The following is a 10,000-nucleotide window of genomic DNA, read 5'->3' on the forward strand; positions in this document are numbered from 1 at the left end:
CAAAAAGAAGCGGCCGCGCCAGCACTTGCGTGCTGAATTATTACTCCCGCTGTCAGGAAGCAACGCGACCGAACTATAACAGTTACAGGGCTCGGTCCCTTCGAAGAAGAGACGTCGCTTGAAATCAAATTTCGATTCGTTAATGATCCTTCCGCAGGTTCACCTACGGAAACCTTGTTACGACTTTTACTTCCTCTAAATGATCAAGTTCGATCGTCTTTTCGAACACCGGCGAGTGCGTTGCCGCACGTACCAGGCTCAATCGGAGGACCTCACTAAACCATTCAATCGGTAGTAGCGACGGGCGGTGTGTACAAAGGGCAGGGACGTAATCAACGCAAGCTAATGACTCGCGCTTACTGGGAATTCCTCGTTCAAGGGAAACAATTGCAAGTCCCTATCCCTAGCACGACCGGGGTTCAACGGATTACCCGGACCTTTCGGCCTAGGGAACACACGATGATCCGGTCAGTGTAGCGCGCGTGCGGCCCCGAACATCTAAGGGCATCACAGACCTGTTATTGCTCAATCTCGTGTGGCTAAACGCCACTAGTCCCTCTAAGAAGTTGTCTCCGACCCAATGGGTCGAGCAGCTATTTAGCAAGTAAGAGTCTCGTTCGTTATCGGAATTAACCAGACAAATCGCTCCACCAACTAAGAACGGCCATGCACCACCACCCACAGAATCAAGAAAGAGCTCTCAATCTGTCAATCCTCGCTGTGTCCGGGCCGGGTGAGATTTCCCGTGTTGAGTCAAATTAAGCCGCAGGCTCCACTCCTGGTGGTGCCCTTCCGTCAATTCCTTTAAGTTTCAGCTTTGCAACCATACTTCCCCCGGAACCCAAAGACTTTGGTTTCCCGGAAGCTGCCGGACAGTTCTTAAGTTCGACACTGCCCGATCGCTAGTCGGCATCGTTTAAGGTCAGAACTAGGACGGTATCTGATCGTCTTCGAACCTCTGACTTTCGCTCTTGATTAAAGAAAACATTCTTGGCAAATGCTTTCGCAGTCGTTCGTCTTGCGCCGATCCAAGAATTTCACCTCTAACGGCACAGTACGGATGCCCCCGTCCGTTCCTATTAATCATTACCTCGTGCTCCGAAAACCAACAAAATAGAACCGAGGTCCTATTCCATTATTCCATGCAACATTATACAAGCGTAAAGCCTGCTTTGAACACTCTAATTTTTTCAAGGTAAACTTGCCGGACCACCGCAACACTCAGTTAAGAGCACCGCGAAGGCACCGACCAACAAGAACAACGAGGCCAGTGCTAGCCTTTCGACCGACCAACCTCGCCGTCCCTATATCCAACTACGAGCTTTTCAACCGCAACAACTTAAATATACACTTTTGGAGCTGGAATTACCGCGGCTGCTGGCACCAGACTTGCCCTCCAATGGATACTCGTTAAAAAGTTTAAAGTGTACTCATTCCAATTGCAGGACCTCGTACGAGGTCTGCATTGTTATTTTTCGTCACTACCTCCCCGAGCCGGGAATGGGTAATTTGCGCGCCTGCTGCCTTCCTTGGATGTGGTAGCCGTTTCTCAGGCTCCCTCTCCGGAATCGAACCCTGATTCTCCGTCACCCGTTACAACCTCGGTAGGCCGATACCGTACCGACGATAGTTGATAGGGCAGTTGCTTTAATGAGATGTCGCCAGCACTAGGCCGTGCGATCCGCAAGCTTATCCAGAGTCACCATTGTAACGACCCGAAAGCCGGTTAGTTTTGGTCTGATAAATGCGCGCCTCACGTCAGTTCGGCGCTTTACGCATGTATTAGCTCTAGAATTGCCACAGTTATCCATGTAAAAGCGTACAATCAAATGAACCATAACTGATTTAATGAGCCATTCGCAGTTTCACTGTACGTGAGCTCGTACTTACACTTGCATGGCTTAATCTTTGAGACAAGCATATGACTACTGGCAGGATCAACCAGATAACTATCCGAGGGCGTTTAAACCCGTTGCTCGACTGAGCGTTTTTACTGTATAAATACAGACCTTTTCTATCACTCGGCTTAAAAGCCTTGCGAACGTTACTGAAAGTCGGCGCCGGCCTTTTGCTGTTTAAAGCGCCAGCCCGCGTCGACTGCAGCATGCAGCTATACAACTGACTGTTCTTTCTCCCGACCAACCGTTTGCCTTCTGCCGGTTAACTCGTCAGCAGCAACACGCCATCTGTCTGCTGCAGTTACCCGCCTCGAGCCGTGCCTGCCTGCGTCGGCTACTCGTCTCGACGACTTCGCAAAGCTATAAGCCTACCGCCGCTGGACGCTTGTAGTTTTTCATACGCTGCTCCAATGCGTTTACATAGCACGTTCGCCGCCGCTGCAATAGCCGCGCCTCGGGTGCTAAACAGTAATGCTTTAAGCCCGCTTTCTCGTCAAGTCGACCGAACGCACAAACACGTCTCTCTCACTAGTGTAAAGTAATGCATACGTGTATGATGCTCAAATGTTGCTGTTGAACTTTTTTTGCCGATTTTTTCCGATTTTTTTCAATTTCTTTGTTTCTTTTCGATTATTTTAATGTTTTAAGCTTATTTATGCTACGTTTAAATGTTTTAATACTTTTTTATACTTTATTTAATATGTTTAAAAGAAATAAATAAATAAAAATATGTATAAACTACTTTTTTTAATGTTTTAAATATATATATTTATTATAAATAAACTTTATTTGTATTATTTTTTATTTAAGCGTACTTTTTAAATCTTTATATTTGTTTTATCGTTTTAAGCACATTGCGATAAGTATAATAAACAAAAAATTGAATAAAAATAATAATAATAAAAAAAAAAAAAAAAAACATAAGCTTATTTTATATGTTTTATTTTATTTTTATTTAAACTTACTTTTCAAACCTTAATACTCGTTTTATTTTTTTAAGCAGATTGCGATAAATATAATAAACAAACAATTAAATGAAAATAAAATAAAAAAATCAAACATAAGCTTATTTTATATGTTACATTTTATCTTTATTTAAACTTACTTTTTAATATAGTTGTTTTATTTTTTAAGCACATCGCGATAGATATAATAAACAAACAATGAAATAAAAATAATAATAATAATAATAATAATAATAATAATAATAATAATAATAATAATAAATCATAAGCTTATTTTGTATGTTTCATTTTATTTTATTTAAAACTTACAATTTAAACCTTTGTATTTGTTCTATTCTTTTAAGCACATCGCGATAAATATAATAAGCAAACAATTTAATAAAAGTAAAATAAAAAAATCAAACATAAGCTTATTTTATATGTTTCATTTTATCTTTATTTAAACTTACTTTTTAAACCTTTATAGTTGTTTTATTTTTTAAGCACATCGCGATAGATATATTAAACAAACAATGAAATAAAAATAATAATAATAATAATAATAATAATAAAAAATCATAAGCTTATTTTGTATGTTTCATTTTATTTTATTTAAAACTTACAATTTAAACCTTTGTATTTGTTCTATTCTTTTAAGCACATCGCGATAAATATAATAAGCAAACAATTTAATAAAAGTAAAATAAAAAAATCAAACATAAGCTTATTTTATATGTTTCATTTTATCTTTATTTAAACTTACTTTTTAAACCTTTATAGTTGTTTTATTTTTTAAGCACATCGCGATAGATATATTAAACAAACAATGAAATAAAAATAATAATAATAATAATAATAATAATAAAAAATCATAAGCTTATTTTGTATGTTTCATTTTATTTTATTTAAAACTTACAATTTAAACCTTTGTATTTGTTCTATTCTTTTAAGCACATCGCGATAAATATAACAAGCAAACAATTAAATAATAATAATAATAATAATAAAAAAATCATAAACTTATTTTATATGTTTCATTTTATTTTTATTTAAACTTACTTTTTTAACCTTTATAGTTGTTTTATTTTTTAAGCACATGGCGATAAATATAATAAGCAAACAATTAAATAAAAATAATAACAAATAAATAAAACAATACGGCTAAACTATAAAAAGAAAACTAAATAACTGATAAATACTTGTAAAACATTATTTGAAAAATGTATTTTGAAACACAACACGATTGATTTATAAATAATAATATATTTTTAATTTGTGTAGTTCATTTAAAGTAGTCTCCCTTTTTGCTTCTGGTTTTATTAGAGTTATATATAACAATAAATGGTGTAGTTTATTTAAAGTAGTCTCCCTTTTTGCTTCTGGTTTAATTAAAGTTATATAACACATACTATAGTAAGTTAAATAAACTATAGTAACTTTATAAAACTACTTTACAAAATACATTTGTATAATTTAATAACTTTAAAATAACTATCAAGAATAAAATAAAATAGCTTTAAGTTTAGTATACAATTGGTATGTAAATTGTGTAGTTTATTGAAAGTAGTCTCCTTATTTGCTTCTGGTTTTACTTGAGTTACATAACGTTAAATAAACATACTTAATAAACGTAACCATCAATACTGTCATTTTAATAAAACTAAGTACAAATACATTGAATTAACATAGAACTTTAAAAAGCCTTCGCTAGTATCTGTTGGTAACAGTAAATAACCTATTATGACTCACAATACAAGAGTGCGAAATTTATTTTTCATTTGATTTTTCAGGTATTTATTTATTTGTGGAAATAAACTTTTTTATTACATTAGAAACTAATTGAATTTTTCCTATAACTATACCTATTATTATATTTAGTATGCTTAAAAGTAATAAAATGACACGTCGCGATTATATAATAAACAAACAATCAAACAAACAAAGAAATAAAAAAAAAAAACTATTTTTTTAAACTTATATTTCAACTATATGTCTTATTTTATTTTCATTTAAACTTACTTTAAACCTCTGTATTTGTTATATATATTTCAACACAATACGATTAAACTATAAGACAAACAACAAAATAAAATAATCACATTAATAAATACACTAAGCAAATAGCTAGAATAAATATAAACAGTTCACAATATATACAATATATTTCTTCCATTTTTAAGTTACTTGTTAAACATATTTATTTAAAAATGTTTCTTTAGAATATAAAACTAACAGTTCTACAAATAAAGAAATTAAAAAGCCAATACACATAACACTAACTTTTCATAAATTAGATATGCAAATATGAACAAATAATAACTAAATTCTAAAGCTTTTGTAAACTGTGAACTTATAAACTTATAATAATAATTGCATATTCACTATTCACAATAGCTTTTTATTTAGTACACAACTGGTCTGTAAATTGTGTAGTTTATTGAAAGTATAATCCCGTTTTGCTTCTGGTTTAAATAAAGTTATACAACACATACTAAAGTAAATTAAATAAAGTAATTCACTACTATCGTATTAAATAAAACCAATTTACAAAATACATTAATTTAAATTAAAGTGAACTTTGAACTTATAATAATAATTGCATATTCACTATTCAGAATTTCTTTAAATTTAGTACACAACTGGTCTGTAAATTGTGTTGGTTCTATTCAAGTACTCTCCTTGTTTGTTTTGTTTTAGTTGTATTTATTTTTAGATACTAGCACATTCAATACACATAATAAAGTAAACCAAATAAACTCTATTAATTTAAACTAAGTACAAATACATTAAGTTAATACAAAACTTTAAAAAGCTTTTGCTAGTATCTGTTGGTAACAGTAAATAACTTATTATGACTCACAATACAAAAGTGCAAAATTTATTTTCGTTTGATTTTTCAAGTAGCCACGCTTTTATTTGTTTTTGGACAAAAAGACTTTAAAGTTTTAGTATAAAAGACTAATTGTATTAATTTTAACTCAGAAAATTGTACTCTACAAGATGGTGCCATTATTTTTTCGATATCTCAAACTGGTCAAACCACTTTTTTAGCGCTCTAATTGGTTTAAACAGCAAATAACGTTATCTGATTGGCTTACGTTTTTATTTGCTAATAACTAGAATTTACTTTTCTTTTAAGCGTTAAAGAAATGTAAATAAACGAGTAATAAGTATAAATAGGTCAGAAAGAAAAATAGTACAAAAAAGATGAATTCAAAAAGCAAAGGCCTACGGCACGTGGTATTCCCAAGCGGTCACCCATCTAAGTACTAACCACGCCCGACACTGCTTAACTTCCCAGATCGGACGAGATGGGGTGTGCTCAGTGTGGTATGGTCGTAGGCGTTTGAAGGCGTTTACAAGCCTTTATAAACCCTTCGGTTTATTTAAAAAACCTATTTGCACTTGATTTACAATCAATTTGATATTTTAAAATTATTCCTTATAAAATTTTAACCTGAATTAACTTTTTTTTGTTTTTTTAATCAACAGTTACTCCCAAACTGTACTAAAACTGTATTGTAACTGTACAAAAGTGTTTGTTTAAATAATTGTTATCTATAAATTACCTAAGACCAGGAAAAGTAGAAGTAAAGTTTATTGAATTATTAAATAAATAAAATAAAATCGTAAAATAAAATAATACAATATGTTTACAATTTGTCATTGATCTATCCATTTATGTTATTGCATTACAAATACAAACATTGCATACATTCAAGAGTATTATTCATCAATCTTTTCAATATAATAAGTTTTAAATTTATATTTATTTTTAAATAATTCCTGACATTTTAGATTACCTGAGATTTTTTTTTTAATTAAATTAATTTTAGTAATTAAATACTTGACGTTCTATTTTGTTTAATTTGATAACTCAACCATGTTTATTTTTTTTACTAATTTAAAAGAACTATTAAACTAAAAGACATTACATACAGCTTCTAAAAGTTTTAAACACCTTAAAAAATATTATTATTTTAAAGATATATTAAAGAACTAAACAGATATTACTCCTAAAAAATCTTGTTAATAATATATAAAAAGTACTCAAAGTCAGACTCGGAAATATATATACTATGTATATAAATATGTATATCTTACTTGAAGTTCACTGTAATTGACACTGTATAACAAAATTATAAAAATCAACCTATTTATATAGCAAAATATTTCTTTATCTTTGTCGTGGCGCGGTGGGTCAGTGGTCTTATCAGCTGACTCATAAGCAGAAGGTTGTAAGATCGAATCCCGCTAGTCGTCACGAAACACCACTATCGTTCAATGTTCGGGCTTCAAATTCTTTGAGATTATACTGTACTATTTATCTATCTAACTAATCTATCTAACAAATGTTGTTCAATCTAGGTTGTGGGTACTTGGGTCGAGTAATGCCTTTGACTTACAATCTGTTGTGGATTGACAATATTCCTCTATCTATCAATAAACAAATCTATCTAATAAATGTTGTTCAATCTAGGTTGTGGGTACTTGGGTCGAGTAATGCCTTTGACCTACAATCTGTTGTTGATTGTCAACATTCCTCTATCTATCAATAATGATTATATTCAATAATAAATGTTGATTAATTCAGTTGTAAGAAAACCAGTGCGCTGGTTAGGTTGGGTAAGGCCTTCGACTTACAATCTTGGGGATTATCAACGTTCATCACAAGTACAGTAACGATCTCATTGAATTTCCAGTTGGAACATTGGATTGTAGTGGTGGCCTACTTTGTAGGTTTTTTGCCTAGTTTGTTTTTTGCCTAGTTTGACAAACTATTGTATATATATTGTATAACTTTATTTGTATTATTTTTTATTTAAATTACTACTTATTATTAAAGAATTAAATTTTCTTAGAAAAAAAAACTATGTATTTTAACTAATGCTTATTTTATATGTTTTGTTTTATTTTTATTCTAACTTACTTTAAACCTCTGTATTTTTTATACAATACGATTGAACTATATAACAGAAAAATAATTAAATAATCAAACTATTGAATAAGCAGTTAATTAGTGTGTTTTTTTATGCTTCTTTCATTTTTAACTTACTTGTTAACCATATTTCTTTTATTAAAGTATAAAACTAACAGTTACTAAAATAAAATAATCATAAAGTCAATACACAAAACACTAACTTTTTATAATTTAAATATGCAAACATGAATATAGTTATGAATCTATTATTTATTCAAATAGAATTATTCAAAGCTTATAATTATAAAGCTTTTGTATAATGTTTCAATTACAGTGAACTTTAAGTAAGATAAGTTTTTTTTTTTGTAATAACTACAAAATTGGTATTTTAGTTTATTATTAGTAACTAAATACTTATATTTATTATATTTAAAAAAAAACATCTATACTAACTCTAATTTCAAAGCATATTAAAACATACAAATTTTACCAACTAAATATTTATTTTTATTTTAATTATTATAACTTTCAAACATAAGCTTGTATACCTTATATACCTATATACCTCATATAGTAGGCTTGACATAACATAACATTATTTAATTCTTTTTGTTTGAAATAAACTCATTTAGTTATTAGTAAATTACAACATAAATGCTTATAACAATATAACTAAGATTTAGCTTTTGAGTTAGTAAACTTTGATAGTTTTCTTTTAATAGTTTAATAGTCCTTATTTAAGTTCAAACAAAATTGCTATATATTTAATACACATACAAAAGTAAACTAAGTAAACGTAATTCAATAGTTTCTATTAAGTAAAAGTAATTACAAATACATTAAGTTAATACAAAACTTTAAAAAGCTTTTGCTAGTATCTGTTGGTAACAGTAAATAACTTATTATGACTCACAATACAAAAGTGCAAAATTTATTTTCGTTTGATTTTTCAAGTAGCCACGCTTTTATTTGTTTTTGGACAAAAAAACTTTTAAGTTTTAGTATAAAAGACTAATTGTATTAATTTTAACTCAGAAAATTGTACTCTACAAGATGGTGCCATTATTTTTTCGATATCTCAAACTGGTCAAACCACTTTTTTAGCGCTCTAATTGGTTTAAACAGCAAATAACGTTATCTGATTGGCTTACGTTTTTATTTGCTAATAACTAGAATTTACTTTTCTTTTAAGCGTTAAAGAAATGTAAATAAACGAGTAATAAGTATAAATAGGTCAGAAAGAAAAATAGTACAAAAAAGATGAATTCAAAAAGCAAAAGCCTACGGCACGTGGTATTCCCAAGCGGTCACCCATCTAAGTACTAACCACGCCCGACACTGCTTAACTTCCCAGATCGGACGAGATGGGGTGTGCTCAGTGTGGTATGGTCGTAGGCGTTTGAAAGCGTTTACAAGCCTTTATAAACCCTTCGGTTTGTTTAAAAAACCTATTTGCACTTGATTTACAATCAATTTGATATTTTAAAATTAATCCTTATAAAATTTTAACTTGATGTAAGTATTTTTTTTATTAAAACCTTTTTTTTTGGTGTTTTAATTACAATTACTCCCTGTAACTTTATTTAAGACTTTGTTTAAAAGATTGTTAACTATATTCTATATTAAATACTATGATTAGAAGTAAAGTTTATTAAGTGATTAAACTAAATAAAAAACAATGTTAAAATAAACATGTTGTGTTTAGTTTGTTTTACTATTTCTCATTGTTCTATTTATAGATGGTTTTGTTTTACTTCAAGAATATTTATAGTTAGTTTCTAAAGAATATCTCATACTACATCAGATTTTACGATTAACTTAATTTTAGGTAATAAAATATTTGACGTTTAATTTAATAACTCATCTATGTTTATGTTATAAAATAATAGTATCTAATACACATACATTATAATATAATAATATGTATAACTAGTTGTTTTACTTTAAAATGAATAATTAAGTGGAAGAATTAAAAGAACTCACATTTTTGAAGAGAGCGTGGAAAACCAGAATAGTCTTTTAAAACATTTATTAAATTATCGATAAATATAGAATACAATAGAATAAACATATAAACGTAACTGTGGTTGCTTAGAAACTGAACAAGAAAATTTTTAATAAAAATATAAAATAGTTATTATATAGAATTAAAATAAAATAAAAGTAATATAAATTATATTTTTAAACTAAATAACAATTCACGAGCAATATTAGCGCATATCAGAGTATGAGTTTAT

The 10,000-nt window shown here is 29.4% G+C and overlaps 3 non-coding genes across 3 annotated transcripts; all 3 read right to left on the reverse strand.

Moving 5' to 3' along the window:
• Positions 1 to 140: 140 nt before the first annotated feature.
• Positions 141 to 1,948, reverse strand: LOC145846327 (small subunit ribosomal RNA). The gene has a single exon (XR_014370715.1). It is a non-coding gene; the product is annotated as a small subunit ribosomal RNA (ribosomal RNA).
• Positions 1,949 to 6,067: 4,119 nt separating this feature from the next.
• On the reverse strand, positions 6,068 to 6,186 carry LOC145846326 (5S ribosomal RNA). Its single transcript, XR_014370714.1, has one exon. It is a non-coding gene; the product is annotated as a 5S ribosomal RNA (ribosomal RNA).
• A 2,855-nt stretch (positions 6,187 to 9,041) lies between these two features.
• LOC145846338 (5S ribosomal RNA) lies at positions 9,042 to 9,160 on the reverse strand. The gene has a single exon (XR_014370725.1). It is a non-coding gene; the product is annotated as a 5S ribosomal RNA (ribosomal RNA).
• Between the last annotated feature and the right edge of the window lie 840 nt (positions 9,161 to 10,000).

Source organism: Thalia democratica, unplaced genomic scaffold, assembly GCF_965202585.1.
Source record: "Thalia democratica unplaced genomic scaffold, ktThaDemo2.hap1.1 HAP1_SCAFFOLD_417, whole genome shotgun sequence".
Taxonomy (NCBI): Eukaryota; Metazoa; Chordata; class Thaliacea; order Salpida; family Salpidae; genus Thalia; species Thalia democratica.